This window comes from Balaenoptera borealis (genome assembly GCF_965194805.1).
Source record: "Balaenoptera borealis genome assembly, chromosome: 5".
Classification (NCBI taxonomy): domain Eukaryota; kingdom Metazoa; phylum Chordata; class Mammalia; order Artiodactyla; family Balaenopteridae; genus Balaenoptera; species Balaenoptera borealis.
The window spans coordinates 40,495,054-40,521,594 of record NC_138862.1 but is presented as its reverse complement, the minus strand read 5'-3'; the positions used below and the strand labels follow the sequence as shown (position 1 = coordinate 40,521,594).

Here is a 26,541-nt window from a genome sequence, read left to right as displayed (position 1 = left end):
AAAAGAAATTAAAGATGATCCAAAGACATGGAAAGATATCCCATGCTCTTGGATTGGAAGAATTAATATTGTTAAAATGATACTACCCAAAGCAATCTACAGATTTAATACAATCCCTATCAAATTACCCATGACATTTTTCACAGAACTAGAACAAATAATCCTAAAATTTATATGGAACCACAAAAGACCCAGAATTGCCAAAGCAACCTTGAGAAAAAAGAACAAAGCTGGAGGCATAACCATCCCAGACTTCAGACAATCCTACAAACTACATGATATTTAAATGTTGCCTCTTTTTTATCAAACTTGGCAAAGATTGTGCATATTATTCATCTTTTTAAAAGATCCATGTTTTATTTAATTTTTAAATTCTTTATTGAGGTATAGTTGATTTACAATATTGTGTTAGTTTCAGGTGTACAGCAAAGTGATTCAGTTATACATATGTATTTATGTATATACACATATATATTATATATACACACATATATACACACATATATACACTATATATTCTTTTATAGATTCTTTTCCATTGTAGGTTATTACAAGATATTTAATATGTTTCCCTGTACCATACAGTAAATCCTTGTTGTTTATCTATTTTATATATAATAGTGTATATCTATTAATCCTGTACTCCTAATTTATCCCTCCTTCTCCGTTTCCCCTTTGGTAACCATAATTTTGTCATCTATGTATGTGAGTCTGTTTCTGTTTTGCATATAGATTGATTTGTATTTTTTTTAGATTCTACATATGAATGATATCATATAGCATTTTTCTTCCTCCGACTTATTTCACTAAGCATAATATTCTCTAAGTCTATCCACGTTGTTGCAAATGGCAATATTTCATTCTTTTTTATGGCTGAGTAATATTCTGTTGCATATATATATATATATATATATATATATATATATATATATATATATATATATACCACTTCTTATGCCAATCATCTATTGGTGAGCACTTAAGTTGTTTCTGTCTTGGCTATTGTAAATAGTGCTGCTATGAACATTGGGATGCATGTATCTTTTCAAATAAGAGTTTTTTTCTTTTCCGGATATATACCCAGGAGTGGGATTGCTGGTAACAATCATATGGTAACTCTATTTTCAGTTTTTGAAGGAGGAACCTCCATACTGTTTTCCATAGTGGCTGCACCAATTTACATTCCTACCAACAGTGTAGGAGGGTTCCCTTTTCTCCACATCCTCTCTAGTATTTATTGTTTGTAGACTTTTTGATGATGGCTATTCTATTTTTAAAATTTTTTATTTCTTTTTTATTATTTTTGGCTGCATTGGGTCTTCATTTTTGCATGTGGGCTTTCTCTAGTTGTGGCGAGCGGGGGCTACTCTTCGTTGCAGTGCAAGGGCTTCTCATTGCAGTGGCTTCTCTTGTTGCAGAGCACGGGCTCTAGGCACGCAGGCTTCAGTAGTTGCAGCAGGCAGGCTCAGTAGTTGTGACACGTGGGCCTTAGAGCACATGGGCTTCAGTAGTTGCGGTGCGTGGGCTCAGTAGTTGTGGCACACAGGCTTAGTTGCTCTGTAGCATGTGGGATCTTCCCGGACCAGGGATCTAACCTTTGTCCCCTGAATTGGCAGGCAGATTCTTAATCGCTGCGCCACTAGGGAAGTCCCTGATGATCGCCATTCTGACAGGTGTGAGGTGATAACTCATTTTAGTTTTGATTTGCATTTCTCTAATAATTAGTGAAGTTGAGCATCTTTTCTTGTACCTGTTGGCCATCTGTATGTCTTCTTTGGGGAATGTCTATTTAGGTTTTCTACCCATTTTTTGATTGGGTTGTTTGTTTTTTTGACATTGAGTTGTATGAACTGTTTGTATGCTTTAGAAATTAATCCCTGATGGGTCCGTAGGTTGCCTTTTCATTTTGTTTAAGTTTCCTTTGCTGTGTAAAACTTATAAATTTAATTAGGTCCCATTTGTTTATTTTTGCTTTTATTTATTTTTTTGCCTTGGGATACTGATAAAGATCCAGATTTTAAAATATAATTTTTAAATTGTTATTTTCTGTTTAAAAAATTCTTTTTTACTTAAAAAAAATTTTTTTTTTTTTTGCTTTTTCCTCTGGATACTAAAAACTTTCTTTTTTCCCCAATCTTTCTAATAAATGCACTAATTATAAAATCCATATCTTTATATATATGAACTGTAAACTAAGGACTCTAAGTGTTGCTTTGGCAGTATTCTTTTAGGGTTTTATTTATAGTGTGCTCATTATCATTAATTTCTAGATAATTGTTGCATTTTTTTTTTCTAGGGCTGCAGTATCAAAGTACCACAAACTGGGTGGTTTAAACAACAGAAACTTATTGTCTCATAGTTCCAGAGGCTAGAATTCCAAAATCAAGGTGCTAGCAGGGTTGATTCCTTTTGATTGATTCTCTGAGTGAAGGGTCTGTTTTAGGCCTCTCTCACTGGCTTGTAAATGGCCATCTCCCTGTATCTCTTCACATAATCTTCCCTCTGTGGATGTGTGTCTCCAAATTTCCCCTTTTTGTAAGGAATTTTGTTAGATTGGACTAGGTGCCTACTCTATTCCAGTATTACTTCATCTTTGCTTAACTAATTACATCTACCATGATCCTATTTCCAAATAGGGTCACATTCTGAAATACTGGGGGTTAGGACTAAAACATATGAATTTGGGGGTAACACAATTCAACCTGTAACAATTCTTAACCCTAAATTGTTTAGAAGAATATTCTTTAATTTCCAATGAGAAATACTTTTTGTCCTTTGTTTTTTTGCCATTGTTTTTGGAATCAACAAATCACACTGTTTCTGTGTTCAGCAAGTGTAGTATGAATATTTATCCTTTTTGGAATTCATTGAAATTATTTATTATTTCTTCTTGAAAATTGAATTGGTATATATATATATATATACTTTTAAATCACCATTATTTGATCCAGAAACATTCATGATTATTAAATCTTTTTGATGAATTGTTGTCAGAAAGTGAATATTTTCGTTTTTCTACAGAAAACTAGAACCTAGGTTAAAGGAGATGCCTTGGAAGTTAAAAGGTGATTGAATAGCCAGAAGATCTCCTGAGAGATTTGAGACTTACCTCTAATGTGTTTACATTTCAAAGAGAGATGAAACCTGGGACAATCATTTTTGTTCAGAAGAATTGTAAGCCATTAGTGGGGAGAAGGATAGCATGTTTATAAACCCCTAGATTTACATTTCAGGTTTCCTCCTCTGTAAAACAAGAACACTGTTTTTGTGTATGTGCTTAAGTAGCATTACTCCAGAAAGGGAAATAACTGGGGCATGAGGAACGAATGTTGTTATTGCTGTAAGTAAATAATAAAAATCTGCCTTGATGTAGGAAATTCATGTTTTCATTCAGATTAATATAAATAAATATCCATTTAAAAATGTATCAATTGCATGTTTTATAAATGCTATTGTGAAAAAATGAAATTCAATCAAGTAAATTTAAAGATCTAACTGGCTTTATTCAATGATTCATAAATTGGGCATTATCCCATCTAGCAAATAGAAAGGAGCTCCAAGAAGCTGTACAAATGGAAGACTTTTATAGGCAGAAATGGGTGAGGGACAAGGAAAGAGCAGATTGTTTCAGGCAAGGTCACCTTCCTTTAGGGGACAAAAGAGATCTATCAGGCGGATTACCTCACTGGTGCTGATGGGTCACCTTACTGGTGGGGTAACCAGTCAGAAAATTCCAGACTGACCGGTTCCTGGGGGAGGTTGAAATGGCAATTAGGTTACGTATTAAGTCTTGGTCTAGTGGTATGGGTTTAGCCCAAGTGACTCCATTTGGGGCCTTTTTTTTTTTTTAACAGCACTTTGTAGGGAGATTTCTTAGAATGAATAAGAGATCAAACAGGTTTTTAATATTCAAAAATTGAAATTCCATTTTCTTGGGGAAAAAAGACTAGATGTTCTGAATATCCCTTTTCATAGTTTTATTCTCCTGTCTTGTCCTATTAAGCAGTTACCTGCTGATATATTTTATTAAGTTTAGTTTTTTTCCCTTTTCATACTACCCTCTGCTACCAACTGTACATATATTTTGTCATAACTCTGTTAAAAGGCAAGTATATAAATAGTTTTGGCATTTGAATATTGAATGTCACTGCTTTAGATTCTGGTTTGACAAGGGAATCTACATCTGTTTTCTTTAATGCTATTTTTCTCTATGCTTAAGAGGTTGCAATATTTTAGATGAAGAGCAAATCCTTAATAAATGCTTTTCTATGGCAGGTCAGGATAACACAACCATTTCAGTATCCAAACTACTAACCCAGTTTTGCCATCACTTTTAAGAGAAAGGAGAGCAAAATAAAAATCAATTACATGACTGAAACAACATGGGATAAACTCAGAGAGAATAATGAACTCCTTCCCTTGAAGGGTACTTTCTTAAAAAATAAAAGTTACCCACAGAATTCGTTTGAAGACATTTAGAATGCTGCCACTTTGATTAGAAAATAGTTCCATCTGAGGCTTCTGATTCTATATTGTCTAGAATAGCAAGTGCTACTATTATACAACATTACACATAGTGAAGTCAGTCACTGAGTTACACTCCAAGTTTCAGATCCTGCAGTGCAGTTTCCAAGAGCTGCTAATAGAAGGCTTTCCAAACAAGTAGGAAGATTTTTGCTGAGAATGGAAAATGTTGGAGGTTAAAAGATTGACCATGACTTGTGCTTGTAGTTGATTGTAGTTTTATATTGAAATTCAACTATATCACCTAGAATAAATGAGAAATCATGAGGAATTAGTGAAATAGAAAGCCTCATATATTTCCCTAAGTATTTACTTGCTTGAAGTATTAAGCATTGAAATCATGGAGACACATTTTATTACAAACTTGGTTATTATATATAACTAGAAATTTGACCTTAACATGCTAAAGTTAGTTAGAAATTTTAGGTTAGGTCAGTAGACTGAGGTGGAAAAGAATATAGTTCTTTGAAATGAGACATAGTCTAGTCTCAGGTTTTTTTTAATTAAAAAAATTTTTTTAATTAATTAATTATTTATTTATTTATTTTTGGCTGCATTGGGTCTTTGTTGCTGCGTGTGGTCTATCTCTAGTTGCGTCGAGCGGGGGCTGCTCTTCGTTGCAGTGCATGGGCTTCTCATTGCAGTGGCTTCTCTTATTGTGGAGCACGGCCTCTAGGTGTGCGGGCTTCAGTAGTTGTGGCACACGGTCTTGGTTGCTCTGCGGCATGTGGGATCGTCCTATACCAGGGATCGAACCCGTGGCCCCTGCATTGGCAGGTGGATTCTTAACCACTGTGCCCAACCAGGGAAGTCCCTAGTCTCAGTTTTCTGAAGTGAGATACAATCCAATCTGTGCCACTTACTTATTCTGTGTCCTTGGACAAATCACTCAACCTTCCTAAACCTCAGTTCCTTCATCTTTAAAATGAGAATAATATCTGTATTTTCCTCAGGACATTTGTTAAGTTTAAATGAAGTAATACATGTAGTTTATGTAGCCCAGTGGCTGGCACCCTACTAAGCATTCAGTTAATTAGCATTATTATTACTAACCCTAAACTAGAAAATGAGTTATCCTAAAGATGTAACAGTCCTCTACAAGTTAGTCCATAAGTATTTGTTATGGGCTAGGCATTGTTACAGGTGCTTGGGAGAAAGTGATAAGTAAGGCAGACAGGATCCCTGTCTTCAATGAGTTTACATATTAGTGGATGTAAGGAATCTGGATATAGAAAAACAGACAGTAAACATGTAAACTAATATAGAACAAAGTAAAACAATTTATATTATGAAAAAAACATGGGTAAAGAAATAGAAAGGGACTGGAGTGGTGAGGACTGTCTTAAGAGGTAGCATTTGAATAGAGGACAACAAGGAGAAGGGACAGTGAGTGCAAAGTAGAATGCTAATGAGCTTGTCATCACTTTAAGACCCATAAATGCCAGTTACTTGTAGCAGAGTAATATGGAAGGTGAGGGTGTCATGAAAGGTACATAATGAGCGGTAGGTGGGGATGTATCATAGAAAATTTTGGAGACCATCATCGTTAAGGAATTTGGAACTTGTTGATTTTGTATAGGAAGTCATTGAAAGATTTTAAGCAAGAAAGTGACATGACCTGGATTACATTTTGGAAGTGTCTTCTAATTTTTCAGTTAGAGGCAACAGGATGAATTGAATGGGAGGCATGAACAAAAGAGAGAAACGATAATGACCTTAGGGTTCATCTGTCTGTCTAAGCAAATGAAGAGATGGACTCATGTTTTCCTTCTTGACCAAATAGAATAGACTATTTAGACTATAAATAATGATATAGTAATGTGCAGACAGAGAAAAACAAACAAACAAAACTTCAAAACAAAAAAAGAAGGAACCAACCAAGTTATTATGAATTTAACATTTTAATGCAGAAACACCACATTGTAAGAAACCATTGACATGTTTGGTTTGATACTTTCTCTCTTACTATTTTGAGTGACTTTCTCAGGCAAATGCATCTCCATTTATTGGCATTCTAGACAGCCTTCCCATCTCTTTGAAAAACAAAGAGGATGAAGGATATTTTTGGTTTATCTACACTGCTCAGGAAATGTTTGCCTTAGTTATTTGTGTAACATATGTGAAAAACTGTTTAAAGTATAGTGAAAAATGAGGAATGTGAAGTATATAGAAATATAACTTTATAGTGTTGAATTTTAGAAGATTATTATAAAATCTGTCAGCCTACCATTCAGTAATGTTTTATCACATTTTTTATGAGCTTTCTCATAATTAAAAAAAATTTTAAAAATAGCCTCCTTCCCCAACAAAACAAAATGAAAAACAAACTAAGATAGGTTTCCTAAATTTAAATAGGAAACCAGTAAACAAAAAGGCAGAAACTACAAAGTGCTGTATTTCCTTTGGCTGGAGTCAGAGGGATTTGAAGTATGAGAGGGAATCATCTCACCATTGTTGGAAGGGTGGCCACATGAAAAGCAAGAGAACTTCAGGCAAACTCTAGGAGCAAAAACTGCCCCCCTGTGTGCCTCCATCTCCAGCAGACAGACAGCCAGGAAACAGGGCCCCAGTGACATAAACACAAAGAACTGAATCTAGGGAACAACCTGAAGGAACTTGGACGTGGATATATCTCCAGAGCCTCCAGCAAGGAAGGCAACCTTGCTGACATCTTGATTTTGTCTTTGTGAGACTTTAAACAGAGGACACAGTTAAATTACATTGTACTTGGATTTCTGATGAACAGAACTGTGAGATAATAAATAGGTGTTGATTTAAACTGCTAAATTTGTGTAAATTTGTTATGGTAACAACAGAAAATTAATACAACTTGTTAAAAAAAGACAACAGGCCCAAAATGGAGTCACTCGTGCTAAGCCCCAGGTCAGCAAACCAAGACTTAATACCTAACCTGACTGCAATTTCAACCACTCTCAGGAATGTAATCTTAAACCAGTCCATCTGGAATTTCCTGGTCAGCACCAGTGATGTAATCCACCTGATAGACCCCTTCTCTCTCCCAAAGAAAGATGAGATAGTCTGCTCATTCCTTGTCCCTGCCCCCTTCTGCCTACAAAATCTCCCATTTTGTATAGCTCCTCAGAGGTCCTTTATATTTGCTAGATGGGATGCTGCCCGATTAATGAATTATTTAATAAAGCCATTTGATCTTTAAATTTACTTGCTTGAATTTTGTTTTTTAACAAACTGATGAACAGGGGAGGTAAAGAGTAGGACACAAAAGAGGAAAGACAACACTTAATATTTGTTTATATAAAATTACTGTCCGTAATGTATACTACTGATTGTGTGAAATGATTTGCCTTCCCTTTGTTTTTAAAAAAAGAATTTTGAAGTGAAGAAAAAAATAATTATTTTCAGGGAAGAATTATGCTTTATTTCAAGATAGGGTAATTTCACTTGGAAAGTTTTTTTAAAAAATCTTTTTTTAGCTATATTATTTCATTAAGTAAAGCTTAAAACTAGTAAAACTAAAAGATTCTTAGATTCCAAAGGAACATTGCAAATTGTTTCTTGATCTTTGAAGATTATGTGATTTTTATCTGAGCAAATAGAAGAGATTTCTGGAATATTTCATCTACATTATTTTGTATGACCCTGGGCAAGTCACTTAACCTCCCTGTGACATATCTTCCTAGTGTGAATATTAATGGAACCTACCTCATAAAGTTGTTGTAAGGGTTAAATGAGTAGGGAATCAGGGGTTAGAATTATAGACTAACAGGAACAAAGTTTTGTATTGTTTTATCTAAAGGTATTTCTGTATGAAAGGTGGGCTATTAGATATAAATGCAGAGCTACAGATGCGTATCCCTAAAACCTACTTGCATGAGAAAAACTCACTTGTTTGATTATTTGTAGCTACTATTTCAGATAAATGACCTATCTTTTATATCCTCTCCTGCTCTATCATTAGCCCATTGCATCTTAGACATCCTTATTTTCTCTATTTCCCATTGTTATGATAAATTATTAACCTTCACAAAGCTACTCTGTTGCAAGACAACCAACAGAAGTCCATAAATAAAAATATTGTATCCCCTAGTTTTGTTGTATTACAGGAGAAATGCCTACATTGAAATAAACTACCCTGTAAACTGGGGTGCAAGAGCTATATCGTATTCAGCTTGAAAAGATGTTGACAGCAGTTCCTGGGGCATATAACAAGTACTTAACAGATGCTCAATAAATATAAAATATTTCGCCTCCTTGACATTAAAATTCATTGTTATCAAGAGAATTTAACTTTCTTGTTAGATTTTTCTGTTTCCTCTTCCTGGCTTTAACTATCTAAATCTAGGTACAATTTATTGGCTCTTGATCATGCTTCTCTGAATTCTGAGTACTTTTCCTATTAACTAACTCTATTATAAAATACTCAAGCTGTTTTCCAGCTATATGCTTTTCTTGTGGCCTTGAAATAGCTTTCCTAACCTTGAGCATGCCCTGCTTTGCAATTTTTTTGCTAGGATGAGAGAGCTCTTCTTTCCTAAGATAGTTCATGATCTGCTTGAACTTCTAGTCTCTGCTCTAATATCATCAGATCTGTCATTAGTCTTATAATGATCTTTTCCCCATTAGAGAAGACAGAATTTCACTAATTCCTTCCTTTTATCTAAGAGTGAATTTATCAGAGGGGAAAATAGGAAGAGAAATAAAGAGATGTGATGTTATCAACATCACTGTCTATTTGAAGAGATACTACCTGAGTTAATTGTCTTCTCAATATGACTCACAGATGGACAGCTGTGTCAAGAAGTTCTTTATAACACTAAGAAGTGTCTCTCAAAGTACTTAATGCACTTCCTTCTGACAAACAGGAGAAATTGAAACAGTTGACCCTAGTACCTCCAGATAATTACCATCCACATCTCTGTGATTCAGCAACTTTGAATTGCTAAGGGAGTGCTAAATTACCAGTGTTATGCAGCTGCCCTCCCTACTGATTTCATAGCAAGGTAACGTGTAACCTCAGTTATTGCAAGTAATCTTCTGCGTCTATAAAGTGAGTTAGAGTGCTGCATAGAACAGCAAGTTCAAATTACAGTGATAGTTCATTAAACTGAGCTCTGTTCCTCACGTAAATCAATCGGGCTTCACAAACAGATGCCATTTATGATGTATATGTTTTCTTTTTACTTTTTTCCATACATCTTTCTTGGGGAGTTAAGTAAAGGTATTCTTTAAGCTTAGTATTGAGTTTTTCGGCAGTAGAAGCTGGGCCACTACTCACCAAAATAATGTCACCAGATTCTTTACATCAAATGCCTCATTACTTTTGATAACTTTGTCCTTATGATAACATTCCTGACCTCATTATTTACCTGTGTTCCTTGTTTCTTTTCTAAGACCAAGCAAAAGTAAATAACAGTGGCCCAGTGAGACAGAGATGACTAAGTGAACTGGTAGAATTACCCCTGTCCTGGCCAGAGTTTGAGCTGGGTCATCCAGCTGGAGACTATTGCTATTTTCCAGGCTCTCTTGCATCCCAGTGTGCTTTATTGGGTTAAGCCAATGGAAAGTGAGCAAAAACCAATGTGACCATTTTCAGTTCTTGGTCTTAAGATATTGGGCATGTGCTCTTCCACCTCTTTCTTCAGGCCAGCATAAAGATGTGGCAGTCTCCCATTACTCCACACTTCAAGTAAGATCACACCTTGTTTGGCAGAGTAATAAGATGAAGGAAACTGAGTTTCTACAGGACAGAATATAGGCCTCCCCAGCAGCATGAACTCTTAACCTTGAGACTAGTTATGAGAAATAAATCAATTTCTATCTTTTAATTGATCCATTGTTGCTTGGGGGTATCTTTGTTATAGCGACTTAAGATTTACCTTCACCTATACAGGCTGTTTTTCAGTTGCTACCTTGAATAATAACTTCAGTTTAGTTCTGTAAAAACTGTACTTGATTTAGAGGTAGGATGTAATTGTTGGTTAACACAACACTGGACTGAGACCCAGGAGAATATGGCTCAAGTTCAAGTCTGCAACCAGTGTAAACTTGAGCAAATTATTTAGCTTATCTTATTCATGACAATTATCACTATCAAATAATATCCTGAGCATTTACTTGTTTGTTTATTTATTGTCCTTTTCCCTCCCAAAATGTAAGCTGCACAAATACAATTAATTTAAATACTTTTAAAAACAAATCACTTATCTCTGGCACATAGAACTCGCTTTGAATAGTACATATGCAATAAATATTTGTTGAATTAGTTAGTTGAAATTTTCTGGGCCTCTCTATAAAATATAAAAATTGGATAAAATAATCTCTCAGGACCTTTCTGATTGTAACATTTTATGACAATTAGTTTTAATAAAAATATGGAAATTTTACCACTCATTATGGCTTTATTAGTATCAAAATAAATTATGAATTTACAGTAACATTCAGCAAATAGCTAATATGAAATAGGCACTTAACAAAGCCCCGGGAATAAAAAGGCCTGGGGGATAACACTGTTGGGCTTAAGGGGATGGGTGGAATTAGGGAAAGGTGGTGATAGATCATGAAATAATTGCCCCTTACTTGGAATTAAGATGCAATGTACTATGATAAAATATGACAAGTTATTAGAGACATGTAAAAAGTGCTGTGAGAACTCAGGGTAGAAGTGGAACTTTTTTGCCCTCAGGAAATAGAATGAGAAAGATTATAGATATTTAAGCTACCCTATGCCTTGGAAGAATTCCCTAGACAAAGACATTGAGAAAGTCATTTTGGGTAGAGAGAATAATATGAATGAAGTATACTCCAAAAATAACAAGTAATTTGTTTGGCTAGGGTGCATGTTGAAAAGAGTAGAAATATATGTATAGAAATGAGGAACATATTTTGATGACAAAGAAATCTGACTTCATTTTGTACCAGCCTGTTTCTCCCTCACCCCCAGGGAAATGGCATGATAAATAGTTTAGAAAAGCGACTGTGGCAGCAGTGGTTCTGTAAGTGGGAAAAGGAAAGCAGAAAGAGTGACACAGAGACTTGGGGGTGTGAAAAAGGGTGATGTAGGGAATTAATTAGGCAGTGGTGGTCAATGAAAAGCAAATTATCACATACATAAAAATGGTCATAAGTTGATCATATTCTTGAAAATAGTCTACAGAACTTTTGCCACATTCTGCAAGGTTAAGCCATGGAGTGTTTAACTTCCAAATATTAGACACTCAGATTCAGTCTACATTGATGTTGCTGCATGACCTTAAGCAGGTACCCTTGGTATGATCAGATATACATATGAGAGGATTTATATTAAGTAAGTCACTTATTCCTTTCTAAAATATGTAATTTTTAATATTGGATTGGTTCTCTTCTGCCTTGAGATTCCATAATATTATGTAATCCCCAAATTTAATAAAACTGTTTTCCTAACAATTGTACTGAACTGTATATTTGAAATTTGGCATATAGGATTGGAAAATGTGCTCTATTTAGTAACATATTGATACATACTAGCATAATCTCAATTAAAATCTTTAAAAAGTAATTTAAATATATTAACCACTGGAACATGGAAGCAACCTAAGTGTCCATTGACAGATGAATGGGTAAAGAAGATGAGGCACATATATACAATGGAATGTTACTCAGCCATAAAAAGAAATGAAGTTGAGTTATTTGTAGTGAGGTGGATGGACCTAGAGTCTGTCATACAGAGTGAAGTGAGTCAGAAAGAGAAAAACAAATACCGTATGCTAACACATATATATGGAATCTAAAAAAAAAAAAAAAAAAAAAAAAAGATTATGAAGAACCTAGGGCAGGATGGGAATAAAGACACAGACATAGAGAATGGACTTGAGGACACGGGGAGGGGGAAGGATAAGCTGGGACGAAGTGAGAGAGTGGCATGGACTTATATATACTACCAAATGTAAAATAGATAGCTAGTGGGAAGCAGCTGCATAGCACAGGAAGATCAGCTAGGTGCTTTGTGACCACCAAGAGGGGTGGGATAGGGAGGGTGGGAGAGAGGGAGACGCAAGAGGGAAGAGATATGGGGATATATGTATATGTATAGCTGATTCACGTTGTTATAAAGCAGAAACTAACACACTATTGTAAAACAATTACACTCCAATAAAGATGTTAAAAAAAAATAAATATATTAACCACTGGAGTAAGAATGAGAATAGGTGACATATTATTTTATTAAAATATTTTCCCTTTGTGTTTTTTTCCTCTTTCCCTTAATCTACCTAGGTTTTAATCATAGAAGGAAATTTGTCCCAGGAACTTTCATTTTTCATCCAGCGTGTCTAGACATGTCAAGAAACCTCAGAGAAAAGTTGATTATTTGAGGAAGGCAGGATGAGAACAGGCTGTTTTAATTTCTTCTGATCTTTTTCTCTAGACACCTAGATTGGCAGAGAAAGATTGCAGAATTCTTCTGAAGAGATGACTGCGGTGAAATATCTTCCCATAGAGGGAAGAATAATAATATGAAGCAACTGCTATTGGTACATGGAAAACCAGAAACTGTTAGCAAAGTCATGATTTTTCCAAAGCAAAAGAGGAATAGAGCTTAGGACTAATTCTTCCTTTAGAAATCTGTATTGTTTTAAATTTCTCTCTTTGGGTCTGGAGATTTGGTGAAAGTAGGAAGGGATTCCAATCTTCTGTATACTTAAAGGTGCTGAAATCTATCTAAGGAATTGGTATAGGAAAATTCAATATTTCTCCATTGTCTGTTTTATAAAATGTATCACAGTAAACAATATTTTTCCACCTTATGAACATTGGTTCTCTGAAGCTTAGGAGGAGAAATCCATTGCTTCTGAAATGAGATGATTTTTTTAAAAACTAAGGACAAGTTGTTTTAGCAACGCTGCTGCTAATGGAAGGGTTGGTATTAAAATGATGACTTTCTCAAAAAATCACTTGGTCAGTAACAATTTTCAAGGGTCTTAACGGAAAAAATCAAGAGCAGATATTTTAATGTTATAAAGAAAAATTAAGCTTTTATATTTTGAGCATTTTGAGCACTCAGAAAGAGATACTAGGGTAATAGATGATTTTTTCTATCCTAATAATTTTAAAACACAAGAATCACAGAAGTGTGATAATGTTTACGTACTTTGCCACTAGCCTAACCCTATGTAAATATCTTCTATGGTTTCCCTATCGTGTTTTCCGCCTATGCATAAGTAACTGGTGATTAGTGTCGCCTAATGAATTCTCAAATGCAGACTCGTAGAAGCTTTTGTTTATTTTAGTCCACAGTATGCCTTCTGCTAATTACACGTAGGTCTTTTTTTTGCATTTTGATCACACAGTGTAATTCTCTTTCCACTTTTCTTTCAACTTTTCTGCATGTGGTGTGGTTGGTTACTCCCCGCTGGATTCGTTTTGTTTGGTTACTGTTATCTAACACAATGATGTGTGTTTACTAACGTGGTGAAGTCTTTTTTAGAACTTAATGTAATACTGTAAGTATGATTTGGTAAGTAATGTATTGAGCAGAATGATTACCTCCTCAATTCTAGACATTTCTATTAACAGACTAAAACCAAATTCACCTTTATAGAGGTTATATATGGACATTTACGTATCATTCATTCAATTAAAAACTAACAAGTTTTCTCATTAATATTTATAAACCGGCTCCCTCCCCTTCCTCCACCTAATTCCCTTCTGATACTTGTATAGTTGTTTGGGAGACCTCACAGTAGGGCCTTATTCCACTATTATATTTTACCCTTGTCACAGTATGTCTTCTCATCTTTCTGAAATTATGTAAACTGGAATGTAACACTTCAGAGTTCAAGATCCCTTTTCATCACATCACTAGTTGTAGTCATTTTTAAATTTAAGGTAGAAGATACTAAAATGTCACTTGAAAATAATTCTGTCTGGGATATAAATCGAAAGAAATGGCAAAGGATTTAGAGACACTTTTAAAGAAAATCGGTAATAATGCTTCTTGGAGCTTTGCTAAGTTGTAAAGATCATCCACTGTGCTAATAATAGTGGGAAATACAGTGTGTGGGTAGTTAATGTTAGATCACGCAAATACCCTTTAGAAAGCTTCAAATATAAGAAAAGCCTGAAAGAAATGGATGAAAGGGAAAAACTATGTAATTGTTGTTAGCCTAATGGGAGATGCTTGTTTGAATCTTTACCCTAGGAAACTAACTAAATTACTGTCATAGAAGCAATTATGTTTTGTGCTTTCATCTTTGCACATGTTCCCTCCTGAAATAACTGTATCCATTACACAGCTGGGATTGGGATGGTAACCCAGTTTCCATCCCGATTTCATACAGAGCCTCTTTTCTGACATAGGCACATTCGGGAAACACTCAAAAGGTGTTTGACTCACAGGAGAACTAAAAATTCATACGCTCTAGTTACACAATTAGTTAATGAGCCTATGAGTAAACAGCCTTGCTTAAATATAAAAAAGTGTGCTTTGAAATGTCTTATCTGTGTCATGCATCTCATGAAAAGTCAAAAAAATTGCAAAATTTAGAGCTGAAAGGAACATTATTTTGCCTTTGCATCATATGGCTGTGATTGGGGATCACCAAGGGAATTCATGTGCGTTGGAATCACCTGGTGTTTTAAAACATACCAGTTCCCAGGCTCTTCCCCAGAGCAATTAAATCACACTTTCCAGGGCAGTGGATGTCATCTTTGAAGAGAGAGCTTTTAAAAATGCCGATGCCAGGGACACATTTCAAACCAATTAAACAAATTAAATCAGAATCTCTGAAGGATGGGGTCTAGATATCACAATTTTTAAAGTATGCCAGATGATTCCAATGTCCAGACAAATCTGAGAACCAGGTGTAGGTCCCAGATATTTGACTGTTTAAAAAGCTCTCCAGAGCATACTAAATTCAGGTCATTTTGTGAATCACTGATTTAAAGAATAACTACCCCGAACAATTGTACAACCTCAGGCACCTAGATAGCCTTAAGAAGGACTAGGAAGTCTCATTTCTGGGTCCAGTGTTCTTCCTGCTCCACTGACTTACCTAACACAATTTCTAAATTCTACCAATATTCTTGTTTTTTTTTTTTCTCTCTTTTTTTTGGCCGTGCTGCATGGCATGTGGGATCTCAGTTCCCCCACCAGGGATGAACCCACACCCCCTGCAGTGGAAGTGTAGATTCTTAGCCACTGGACCGCCAGGGAAGTCCCTCTACCAATATTGTAAAATATCTGATGCCAATATTTTTAGACCATTAAAGTAGAAGACCTGAGAGTATTTACTAAACTTTTGACAATATTTTAAAAAAATCTGAGGAAGGCTTGTGAGGGTGATTCAAATACTTGCTGAATGAGTGGAATTGTGAGTGTGCCTATGGGAAGGGGAGGTCTCTGGGGCCTTGCTGTCAGCATTGCACTGTGGAGAGTCATCTGCTGGTTCAGTCATGTATCTCACATTCCTATCACATCAGTGTGGCTCATCCCAAATTACACAATGTGTGAAAAGACGGATTTACCAAAAGTGACAGAGAGAGAAAGTCATTTACTTCCAAATGTATTCTTTTGTAATGTGGTAGTATATTTGTTTTGTAGGGCTGCCATAATAAGGTACCACAAACTGGTGGCTTAAGCAACAGAAATTAATTTTTTCATAGCCCTAGGGAGGTTGGAAATCTGAGGTCAAGGTGTTGTCAAGGTGCTGAGGTCTCTCTCTTTGGCTTGTAGTTGGACACCTTCTCCCTGTATCTTCACATGGTCTTTCCTCTGTACAGGTACATGTCTGTGTCCTAATTTCTTACAAGGACACAAATCAGATTGCGCTAAGGCTCGCCCTAACAACCTCATTTTAACTACCTGTTTAAAGACCCTATCTCCAAACACAGTCCCATTCTGTGGTATAGGAGGTTAGTATTTCAAAGTATGAATTCGGGGAGGAAGACAGTTCAGCCCATAATAGGTGGAAAGAACACTATTCAAGCACGCTTGCATGTCTGCTGTTTAAAACACAGAGAGGACACTGCAATTAGCTACATCTGAAATGTACATTTTGATCACAGAATGATCAAAAAAAAGTGACAACTTCAAGGTTATGGGCCTTATTAACATAAGATAATTGTGCCATCTTTCTGTATGAAAAGTGGTACTCACACAAATATGTATCAAAATATAAGTCTAGATAATTGTCAATTCACATGTACCCTGACACTTGAAGGTTTTCTTTGGATATTTTTGACTATAGTAGCCTCTTCATTCTATGTGAATGCTCAACAGTTCTAACTCAATAGCCCAAACTAAACAAAGCAAAAAATTTTGACTGAGAAGTTTTTTATAATTGTTTTTTATTAACATGATTCATGTATGTTTGTTGCAGACACATGCATGAGCTTTCTCAGCATTTTGACATTAGAAACTATAGAAAAACATGGATGATTCAAGGAGGTTGATGGCCAGCACCGAGATAAGTGAAAAACCTCAGTGTGATTTTTATAAAATAGAGCTGGCAAGGGCCTCACACTATTTCAAAACCATAACATATGGTATAGTGCTTTGTGTTTTTCCTAACTTTTGAACTATAGCACATAGCAGTATTATATATTAGAAAATAATTTTAAAATCTTTTAAAATGTATTCTTTGATAAAATTTTAAGGTATCTTTTTCTATTTTTTAAAAATTGAGGTCCAATTTATTTGCAACAAAAAGTACTGGCTGTAAGAGTACAATTGTAACAAATGTTTACACCGAAGTAACCATGGCTCTACAAAGATACAGAATATTCATCCTAGAGAGCTTTTCATGTCCTTTTCAAGTGAATTGCATTGAGTCATCTTTTCTCCCATTTCCATTAACATTTTCCTCATTCTTTCCAGCCTTTACTAACACTCTCTTCAAGACCTTTCTGCCTTCTGTCTGCTGCCCAGTGTCAAATCCCTTGACACGTCATAGTTTTCTTACATATCGGAATCACACGTGTAGTAATGATTTTAACTTAACTACTATATAGAGTTTTGCCTGTTTTTTTTTTTTTTTTAAACTACCTCTTAATGGAATGATGCAGTATGAATGCTATAGTGACTGGCTTCTTTTGCTCAAAGTATGTGAGATTCATCCAATTTTTTCACATGTATCATTTTTGCTCTTTTATTACAGTGTGGTATTCTACTGCATAACCTCAATTATTCATTCTTATGATGAACATTTAGTGTGTTTCTAGCTTGGGGCTGTTATAGTTTCTATGAAGACTTTGTGACTTGTTTTTTGGTAAAATTGTGCCCTTATTTCTCTTGGAGATATACTTAAGAGTGCAATTGCTGGGTCATAGGCAGGCATATGTTTAATTTGGATAGCTACTAAAAGATAGTTTTCCAAAGTGGCTGAACCTATTTTCATTCCCACCAGCAATGTATAAGAGTTACAGTTGATTCACATCTAATTGCCCACATAGCCACACCAGAAGCCCAGCCATTGGGTTTTAAACTGAAAAATATGTGGTGCTTGAACAAATTCAAGATTTGATGAGTAGAGCATGAATCGAGTCCTTTTAGGTAGAAGTAACAGAAAATATTCTTCAGGTATGCTGCCATATTTAAATTGTGCTGTTTTCTCTTTTTGCATTTGTAATTATAATCACTGAATTTCTCTTATGAAAATTTTCAGTAATATGATGATACAGTAGTTTGTGATGCTTATCCCAGTACATATGCCAGACCAGACTGTTTTATTAAAATGGTCTTAAGAGTCACATTCATTAACCCCCTCTTTATAGACCATATAAATATAAACTAATAATGTATATTTTAAAATAATAGGGATTTAAATGTATATATTGTTTTTCAACAAACTTTTATATACAAATTTAATTTAAACTTAACAATGCCCCTGAAGATGATATTATTTTCTTCTGACATAAAAGGAAACAAAAAAACCCCAGATTTTATAGAGATTTAAGTTGCTAAATTTCATAGCAATTTAATAACATATGTGGAACTTAAATCTAGCTTTTCTGGCTATAGATCCAAAGCTCTCTTATCTCTCTGTAAACAATAAGCATATATTTAAAGCATGAATTCAATTATTTTCAAAGCAGAAATGGTAATTGCAGGATTTAAATAAATCATACTTTTTACAGTGCATTAAATATTTATATATATTGTAGAATATAGTTTTACTCTTAAAATAAGATCCTTGTATAAATTTAATATTATATTCTAAAACTCATTGTTTGAAATGCAATGAATTTGTTTATAGTAACCCTAGCAACTTATTATGAGAATATTTTTCTTTAAATTGATATTTTTCAACTGAAAGGATATTTCACATATATTTTTATTCCACTTTGGTTGTCAATAACATATATTGCAGACATCAGGATAACTCCTCAATCTGGTGCTCTATGGGTTAGGCATGCTCTTTAGTACCTTTGAAAGAATAATGAAGCATTTAGAGGAAATTTCTTCCTGTTATTATACTAAACTGCTTCGTCTTGCTAGAATGCTCACTTGGTCTGTAGAAAGAATTCTACACTAGAAAATTTACTGTTTTTCTTTTTTAAGCTTAGATACACCAAACCAATGTTATACGCTATTTGATTTTTTTTTTTCACAATCATCTATGAAAATATATAAGCCTAACATCATTGGGGCAAGAAAAATGATTTATTTAATTTATTTGATGTATTTTAAGTTTCACAAGGCATCCTGTCAAAGTAGACTGTCAGTCAGAAACTCTAGGTTCCAGGCTTATATCTGAAGCTGAAAAATCATCCCAAATCTCATTTTTTTTCAACTGCAAAATAAGAGATTTACACTAAATGAAGCTCAAAGACCCTTAAAGCTCTAAAAATATAGGTACTCATTTTATGTATAGTTTTCTTTGGTTTTTTAAATCATCATGACTCTGCCTACTATTGCAGCTCTTGTTTTGAAACAAAGGTTTTATTTTTTTCCTTTTCTAAATGAGCGGAAAATACCTCTTGCCAGATTATATAATGCTCATTTGATTAAAAGCTGATGCTGGGGCTATATATTATGATATTAATATGAGAGTCTTTGTTTCAGGTTCTTCTGGGCAGAGACATTATGTTGCTTTTGGATAGAATGCTATTCTTGCAGAAAGCTTGCTAGAACCCTCTCCTTTTGAAGAACGGGCCTTTATAGCTCTCCAGTACTTTCAATTCTTCTAATTACATTCAATGAGATTTTCATTTCATATCTCAATTGACTTTATATTTGAATAGTATACCTTGTTAAGATAATTTCACAAAAACAGGCTTCATTGAGAGTTTATTCGTTTAGTATCTTTTAGAATTCATTAAAATTTTCCATCATAGTTGAACCTCATAAGCAATCGCTGGCATGTAGTGAGGATTCAAAATTGTTTTTTTAGTTTAATTGACCTCAGGTGAATTACCAAGAAATAAGGTGTTCCAAGTAAATGGAACCTAACCACTTTATCAAACTTTAAAAATTTTCATTATTATACAAATAATACAATTCCTTCTGATATATAATTGCTTTGTTTCTGAATTCTTTAAAATTGTATTGAAAAGAGTTGACTGCCTCACTCTCCATACCCAAGAAGAGTATCAACATTTTGATCACAAAGTATTGCCCTGTGCTTAGTAAGGCTTTCTAAATGATATATTCTATCATAAAATGTAGAGATGAGTCTACATTTTATAATGCCCCAGCCTTTATTCTGTGTCCGTTTTTCACATTTGATCCTTTGAATCTTAGATAGCTAGGAGAGCTAAGAAGTAGCTAAACTTAGTAGGATAATGCGTTAAGAAAGTGGTTTTTTGACCATGTAAACCTGTACTTGCTATTTCACAAAATCTCTAAAACCAATTTTATTTGCTTCAGAGGTCTTCTTTGTATGTTGGTTCCTGACTGTGTTCCATGTAGTTTATGTCATATATTTTCTTCAGATTAGTGGCATATTGCTACATTTTTAATAGTTATTTAATGTTCATTGAGAGAGGAAGGGATAAAGAAGGTGTGGTACATATATACAATGGAATATTAGCCATAAAAAAAGAACAAAATAATGCCATTTGCAGCAATAATGATGGACCTAGAGATTATCATACTAAGTGAAGTACGTCAGAGAAAGACAAATATCATATGATATCGCTATGCAGAATCTAACTTAAAAATGTTATAAATGAACTTATTTACAAAACAGATACAGACTCACAGATTTTGAAAACAAACTTATGGTTACCAAAGGGGAAACTTGGGGGGGAGGGATAAATTAGGAGCTTGGGATTAACATACACACACTACTATATATAAAATAGGTAACCAACAAGTACCTCCTGTGTAGCACAGGGAACGCTACTCAGTATTCTGTAATAATGTATATGGGAAAAGAATCTGAAGAAGAATGAATATATGTATAACTGAATCACTATGCTGTATACTTGAAACTAACACAACATTGTAAATCAACTATACTTCTATAAACTTTTAAAAAATAGTTATTTAAGACAAGTAACATAAAAAAAGGCTAGGTTATGTGTTACTGTGTGTATGGTAAACTATTAGTACTGTTTTTGTCCCACAGAATTTTAGGTTGTGAAATATTTTAAATATTCAGAGAAGTGGAGAGTACAACATTATCAACCATTTTATCTACCACCCAGCTCTATCAGATCAATTTTTCATTCTATGTAGTTTTTTTTTAAAAGAAATAACATTTTACAGATATAATGGAAGTTGGTTTCCATTTCTAGTCAAATTATTTTTAAAAGATGTGTTACTATTGGGGTTGATTTCTACCCTTTGCCTTGTTTTATTTTGTTTAAACTAGAATTTTTTTTATTCATTCCTCTATTTAAGCAAGAAATATTTAAGTATCCAATAGGTACCCTGCAGCACTGTGAAAGATATGAGGAAGAATAATAATGCTTCCTGTCCTTAAGAATTAAACTTGAGAGTTAGGGATGGGGTGAGGTCAGAAAAGAAAAATCACAAATCACTATCATACAATGAGGACAACAAGTGGCATAAATATAGTCAAATGAGCTATGGGTTTGAGACAAGAGATAGAATGAATATCTGACTAGAAAGATCAGCTGATGCTTTGAGAAAGAGATGCCATTTAAATTGAAACAGAGTTTGAATTTTGTTTTCTTGAGCTAGTTTTATGTTTTTCACCTATCGCTTGGTGAAAGATGAATTCAATCAAATGGTGGTTCCTATGTATTTCAGCTGGAGTTTATCTCATTGAAAGTATTATAAAGTAGGGTCATTTGTTATCAATAAATGGTAGCCTTCAAGTGGCCTTTTAACGACCTAATCAAGGATGTTACTGCCATGGTTGGAGCTGACATTTACGAAAGGAAAGACTTGGAAGAACTTTTTATTGGGGTGAATTAGGCAATGTCATATAGTGTGGACTGCAGGAGTTTCAGGTTACTAGTCTTCTCATCTTGCCTATGTGACTAACTAGCTATCAGGGAATGGCTCTTTTCTTCCTTTTGCCTCACTCATCTCATCTGAGAAAGTTGGACACAATTTAAGTTCTCCCCTGTCTTAAATTCCATAGCTATTATGTTCTGACCAGTTGGTGCCATCTATTTTTCTTTGGTACACATTTTTCTTAATGCTTATTCTATAGACATAATTCAAATAATATAATCTTTGTACTGCACTGGAGTAAAACTGAAAGAATTGCCTAATTTTTATTTGAAAATATTTACATTGAATTGGGCTTTGAATTTTCAGAATGGATGTTTAGGTGTACGACTACAGTTTAGAAATAGTCATGCTCATTTCTAAAGTAACAAGTTGTTATATTTCAGATTCAAAATTTATAAATATAAACAGTTTTATTGTCTGGCAGGATGCCTATCTTGATTTCTTGCTTTTGTGGGGTATTTATCTCTTTGTCATAAAAGGCGAGTGTTTCACATGTAAGAATTGTTGCAGGCAGTATAGTTAAATTTAGATCAGTTTTACTATTTTAACTAACTTGACCTATCTGGACCAACATTTACTGAAGCTAAGAATATCTTACAGGTCGTTATGCGACATGCAGGGATTAAATGGCTCATCTAAGTTCACTCAATGATAGTGATAAAGAATAGACTAGAACTCTGTTCTCCTAACTCACAATACATTGGGGTTTTTTTTTTTAAATTAAAAACAAAAATTTTACTAGTGTGGCAAGTAACAGTATTTGGCAATTTTGAAAAAAAATAACAAGTTACAAATAACTAAATCAAAAGTGGTTTGATTTTTGGAGGTTTTGTTTTTTCCCCCTAAGATATCAAGACAAATTGAGGTTGAAACTTGAATGAGTAGATTACTAAATCAAGAAAATTTGGTCATATAAAAATATAATAGTTTATAACAATTTACTCTTTAAAGTACCTTTTTTCATAAAAGTGTTCACCCATGAAAAAATATGACCATCTAGAGTACAGGATTATTTGAAACTTGTTCAAGTAAATTAATTAAAAATTACACCCCTCTTTAAAATATATTTCAGTGTAAGGCATAGTGACACTTGAGAAAAAGAAAAACCCAAAACTAGAGTTCTTGAAGAGACATTAGACTACCCTTTACTAGAATAAAAAAGTAGATGATAATATGGTATGTTTCCAGATAAAATTTATCTCAGTGTTATATACTGATACTTTTGTTTACAGCTATGGATATTTAATGTGAAGGCTAAAATTATCACCTTCAAAAAAGGGAGAAAGAAACAAAAATATATAATGATTTATACTTCTACACTAGATTTTGCTAATTAAAGATTAGCTAAGATTTAAAGATTTTAAAATAATCTTTTTAATTGAAATATACAAGGAAAAAGTGCAAGTAGCGTTAAGTGTGCAGATTGATGCATTTTTATAAATTGAAGACACCCATGTGGACACCAATCAGATCAAAATAAATAACATTATTAACACCCTAGAAGACTCCTAGTTATCATTCCCATTTCCAAAGTTAACCACTATTCTGACTTCTATCACCATACATTCTTTTTGCCTGTTAGGAACCTTAAACAAATGGTATCATATGTACGTATATTTTTGAGGCTGGCTTTTTACTCAATATTATGTCTCCAAGATTTGTCCATATTGATGAATATATCAGCAGTTCTTTATATTGATGTGGACTATTCCATGTATAAATATAATAACATTCATTTTTCCACATTACTGTTGATGGACTTTTTGTTTCAAGTTTTATCTAGAATTGCTTTGTGTCATTTAGTCAAGTTTTAGACTTTTAAAATAGTGTTAGTATGAAAATTCTTATACATGTCTATTGATGCACAAATGTACATCTCTATCTAGCTATCTAACATATTTATATATTCTAGGAGTGGAATTGATAGCATATGTGGTATATATATATTCTGATTTCATGGATTCTGGCAAATGTTGATTTTACTCCTAGGGTACACTCTTGCTAGAAGTAGTTAAATTTGAGTCATTCTAGTAGATTTGTATTGGTGTCTCTTTAATTTGTGTTTCTCTAATGATTATGATATTGAACAACTTTTCATGTGCTTCTCATTCATATTTCTTCTTGTCAAACTGGGGTTTTTGTCTTAATGTTGGTATATTAGAGTTCTTTAGATATCCTGGATACAGATACGTGTTTTGTAATACTGCCATTTTGTGGCTTGTCTTTTTTATTTTTGTAACAATGTTTTTGAAGACCAGAGGTTTTAAATTTTTATGAAGTCCAATTTATGACTTTTATATTTTATGCTTTTTGAGATGCTTTTTGAGATCTAAGTCATTTTTGCCTAAAACAAGGTTACAAAGATTTTTTCTCTGTTTTATTCCAGAAGCTTTTTGGTTTAGATACTAATTATCTGTTACCATTTGGAGTTTTTTTTTTTTTTTTTTAATTATACAAGGTAAAAAATAGGTTCTTTTTTTGTATGTAAATGTTCATTTGTGTTTAGCACTATCTATTGGAAAGACTATCCTTTTCCTATTCAGTTATCTAGGTACTTTTGTTGGAAGTCAATTGACCATATTTGTGTGGATATCTTCTTTTTAGAAGTGCCTATTCCATTTTGTGTTTAATTGTGTTCTTTATCTCTTATTGCTTTATAGAAATTCTCTATATATTATGAATATGAATCCTTCACTGAACATATGAACATACCTTTTTTCACTTTGTGTCTTGATTTTTCACTATGTTAATGATGTCTTTTGATGAATAAGTTCTTAATTGTAATAAAGTTTAATTTATCACTTGTCTTCTTTGTTTTTAGTGCTTTTTGTGATCTGTTTAGAAATCTCTGCCTAACCTAAAGTTAAGAATATGTCCTTTTATTTTTCTAAAACTTTATTGTTTATTTTCACATTTATGTCTACAATCCATTTAGAATTGCTTTCTAGAATTGTCATTTAGGCATCAACATTCATTTTTTTCTCCATATGGATATCTATTAGTGCAAATAGATTTTATTCTTAAGTCATCTTTTTCTCACTTGCATATACTTACTCATTTGTCATGAATCAGGTAAACATATCTCTATGGATCATTCTGGGCCCTCGATTCTCTTTCAGTTTTCTATTTGTCTATCCTTGTTTTGTTTTTTTTTTTTAATTAATTAATTTATTTATTTATTTTTGGCTGTGTTGGGTCTTCGTTTCTGTGCGAGGGCTTTCTCTAGTTGCGGCGAGTGGGGGCCACTCTTCATTGCGGTGTGCGGGCCTCTCACTGTCGCGGCCTCTCTTGTTGTGGAGCACAGGCTCCAGACGCGCAGCCTCAGTAATTGTGGCTCACGGGCCCAGTTGCTCCGCCACATGTGGGATCCTCCCGGACCAGGGCTCGAACCCGTGTCCCCTGCATTGGCAGGCAGATTCTCAACCACTGCGCCACCAGGGAAGCCTCTATCCTTGTTTTAATTGCAGTAGCTTATACAAAGTCTTTGACATCTGATAGGATAAACCCTCCAATTCTATTATTCAAGATTGTCTTGACTATTCCTGGCCCTTTGAATTTCTCTGTAAATTTTGATATCGAATTGTCTATTTTAACTATCATCTATCTTAGTATTAGTTTTCATAATAATTAAGCTGGCTTTTTAAATCACACTAGACAGGTTGAAAGTCTACTATTTTGTATTACAAGTTATTTTTAAATATCAATGTGAACTATTCCAATTATTTGAATCTAAACAAAGTCTTTTAAAAATATCAGTAAGAAAAATGATTTTTTGTTCTTCAGACATTTGAAAATGGTACTAAATTTGCCAAACTTCCCTGACATCAAAGTGGTAAAAATAAAACAACAATCTGTGGAGCAAAAAGAGAGAATATAGTTTCAGTGAAGATAAAATATGGTAGTTGAAACCCCTATGGTGCTTGAAAGAAGTCCCTCAGGTGGGTGGGGGTGAAGGGCATGTGTTTTCTAGAGCAGAGCCCTGCTAGTGTCCATCTGTGAGAGACAGAGTCAAGGAGATGCCTCACTGCAAGGTATTGTTACCAAGTGAGCAAGCTTGAGTATTGTTGACAATTTTACGTATATTTGTGGTCCTTCTCGGTGATAGAGGATTTTCATCTTACCTCCCACCATTTGGCCTTTAGATAACTACTTTCAATTTTCTGCAATTAGTATTAAAATTGTTTTTAATGCATAAGACACATTCTTCAAAGGAATCTGTGCCAAGTCTCTCGATCATATAAGCTTCATTGTGGAAGACAATGTATTTAGACAAACACATTCTTACCAATCTTGTAAGAGGTGGGAGTTTTTGAAATGATGATTTAAAAAAAATTCCAGATTCTACAAAAAATGTTTAAGTGATTCCTGGATAATGAGAAATAGCCCGAGGAAATTCCATTTCCGACTGCTGCCTATTACAACCAAAAGAAACTCTTGGTGCACAAGAACTCGTAAATTCTATCAAATTTACAATACACAGATTATTTCAAATTTGAAGATGTTGAGATGTATCAACTCTTATTTAAAATCCCTAATGTTGTGTTTGGAATTGATTTAACGTATTTTCCCCTATTTTTAAAAATATTAGTCTCAGGTGTATAGCATTGTAATTCAATATTTGTATGGACTATACCCAT

At 33.9% G+C, this 26,541-nt stretch overlaps 1 long non-coding RNA gene across 1 annotated transcript in view; it reads right to left on the bottom strand.

Annotated features, from left to right (window-relative positions):
* Positions 1–1,914: 1,914 nt before the first annotated feature.
* Positions 1,915–26,541, bottom strand: part of LOC309628925 — a 113,403-nt gene continuing 88,776 nt past the window's right edge. The window contains exon 2 of the long non-coding RNA XR_014244789.1: positions 1,915–12,305. This is a non-coding gene — a long non-coding RNA (uncharacterized lncRNA). The remainder of the gene's footprint in view (positions 12,306–26,541) is intronic.